Raw genomic sequence first — 3,141 nt, forward strand, 5'->3', positions numbered from 1 at the left:
TGTTTCATCTGCATCCCTGCCCCCCACCTCCTTGTAGAGCAGCAATTCTACATCCCTGTGTCCACTAGCCACAGCCAACACCATATCCCTCTTTTTTTGCCTGTTTGCCCTGTGCCTTGAGGAACCTGAAATATCCATGTGAAGCCCGGCTTCCAGTTCAATGACATCATCAATGTGTCCCTTGATGAGTATATTCTTCCCTTTGGTGCTAAAACTTTTACCCTCAGGGTCTAGTGTTGCTAGGATGGGAAAAAATATTTTTTTTAGCCATTCACTATTGCAGCAGTCTTAAGATTTTTTTGACTTATCATTTATCATTCTTTACCACTTTTCTTATTTGCCACTGAGGAGTGGGAGGAACTGTGTCATCCTCTGTGAAGGGAAGTCTGTATTCTTAAGGCCACAGATAAGCTCCACCCCAGCCTCCATGGCCACACCGTACATGACCCCACTGAGCACACACTGGGTGGAGGGGAAGGGAGCAGAATGCCATCCGCAGAGTGGACTGTCCTGGTCCCTGGCCACTGAAAGCCTCCACCGTGGTAATATTTTGTTCAGCATTCACATGAGACACATATTCTGGGCCCATTCTGAGAGTTCAAGCCATTAACTCTTCCCCAAACTTTTTTGTCATAAATCCTCTAATCTTAGTTCTTCTAGGTCATTGATCATATGATGAGATTTTTAATCACACCCCAGGGTTTAGTGGTCCTTGAGCCATTCCAGAAAAAGTAGAAAATTTTTTTAAAATTTAAATACTCTCTTCAAAGTTCTGCCTCCTGGAAGTGTTTCTTTTATCTGCTGTTCTTCAGGAACATCTGGAGAGGGACTATAGCACTGCTCAGGGCATCCCTGGTAGAGCCATCCGGAACCAAGCTTGAATGTTTCCCCCTCATCAAGTAGTCATAGAGAGCTCTACACGTGGCCCTACGTGTTGGCTGAGGGAGAAGAGGGCAGAGAAAGCATGCTGGGAATGTGAGCAACACTTTCACGCCATTTATTTGTGCTTTCAGGTCATGCTCAAACTTGGCCTCATTGTACCATATCTGTTTGATGATGGAGCATTGTTATGCATGCCTGACTTTAGACTGAGAAAGCACCCAGATCACATGGTTACCTGATGTCCAATATGGAAAGTGTTCACTCTCCACAAGAGTCCAACAGCAAGCTAAGAACAGTTTCTCAAAATGAGGATGGATGGTCATTTGCCAACACAGTCATGGTTTTGCTCCAGCATTATGGCACCTTCACTGTGATTCTCCTATCTGGACTTGACACAGCCTCCAGGAAATTTACTACCTCTGGATCCGCTAGGCAATAATAAAGCTGCTTGTGCTGCAACCTGTGCCAGTTGGAAGGTCTTCCCTTACACGGATCTCCACCTAAAAACAAACATATATGGACACTCTACCCAACAACAACAGAATACACATTCTTCTCAAGTGCACATGGAGCATTCTTCAGGATAGACCATATGTTAGGTCAAAATTCAAGTCTGAAAACATTTAAAAAGATAGATATCGTGGGGTTTCCCTGGTAGCGCAGTAGTTGGGAGTCCGCCTACCGATGCAGGGGACACGGGTTCGTGCCCCGGTCCGGGAAGATCCCACATGCCGCGGAGCGGCTAGGCCCGTGAGCCATGGCCACTGAGCCTGCGCGTCCGGAGCCTGTGCTCCACAACGGGAGAAGCCACAGCAGTGAGAGGCCCACGTACCACAAAAAAAAGTTAGATTTCATACGAAGTATCTTCTCCAACCACAAAGAGATGAAGTTAGAAATCAACTACAGAAGGAAAACTGGAAAATACACAAATTTGTGGAAATTAGCACACTCTTTTATTTTTTTATATACAGCAGGTTCTTAATAGTTGTCTATTTTATACATATTAGTGTATATATGTCAATCCCAATCTCCCAATTCATCCCACCATCACACGCTGCCTCCACTTTCCCCCCTTGATGTCCAAACATTTGTTCTCTACATCTATGTCTCTATTTCTGCCTTGCAAACCAGTTCATCTGTACCATTTTCTTAGATTCCACAGATATGCATTAATATACGATATTTGTTTTTCTCTTTCTGACTTACTTCTCTCTGTGTGACATTCTCTAGGTCCATCACGTCTCTAAAAATGACCCAGTTTCGTTCCTTTTCATGGCTGAGTAATATTACATTGTATATACGTACCACATCTTCTTTACCCATTTGTCTGTTGATGGGCATTTAGGTTGCTTCCATGACCTGGCTATTGTAAATAGTGCTGCAATGAACATTGGGGTGCCTGTGTCTTTTTGAATTTTGGTTTTCTCTGGGTATATGCCCACTAGTGCAATTGCTGGGTCATATGGTAGTTCTATTTTTAGTTTTTCAAAGAACCTCCATACTGTTCTCCATACTGGCTGTATCAATTTACACTCCCACCAACAGTGCAAGAGGGTTCCCTTTTCTGCACACCCTCTCCAGCATTTGTGGTTTGTAGATTTTCTGATGATGCCCATTCTAACTGGTGTGAGGTGATACCTCAGTGTAGTTTTGATTTGCATTTCTCTAATAATTAGTGATGTTGAGCAGCTTTTCATGTGCCTCTTGGCCATCTGTATGTCTTCTTTGGAGAAATGTCTACTTAGGTCTTCTGCCCATTTTTTGATTGGATTTTTTGCTTTTTTAATATTGAACTGCATGAGCTGTTTATATATTATGGAGATTAACCATTTGTCCATTGATTTGTTTGCAAATATTTTCTCCCATTCTGAGGGTTGTCTTTTCGTCTTGTTTATAGTTTCCGTTGCTGTGCAAAAGCTTTTAAGTTTCATTAGGTTCCATTTCTTTATTTTTGTTTTTATTTCCATTACTCTAGGAAGTGGGTCAAAAAAGATCTTGCTGTGATTTATATCAAAGAGTATGCTTCCTATGTTTTCCTCTAAGAGTTTTATAGTGTCCAGTCTTACATTTCGGTCTCTAATCCATTTTGAGTTTATTTTTGTGTACGGTGTTAGGGTGTTAGTACGGTGTTAGTGTTCAAATTTCATTCTTTTACATGTAGCTGTCCAGTTTTCCCAGCACCACTTACTGAAGAGACTGTATTTTCTCCATTGTATATTCTTGCCTCCTTTGTCATAGATTAATTGACCATGGGTGCGT

The sequence above is a fragment of the Globicephala melas genome, chromosome 4, assembly GCF_963455315.2.
Source record: "Globicephala melas chromosome 4, mGloMel1.2, whole genome shotgun sequence".
Lineage (NCBI taxonomy): Eukaryota > Metazoa > Chordata > Mammalia > Artiodactyla > Delphinidae > Globicephala > Globicephala melas.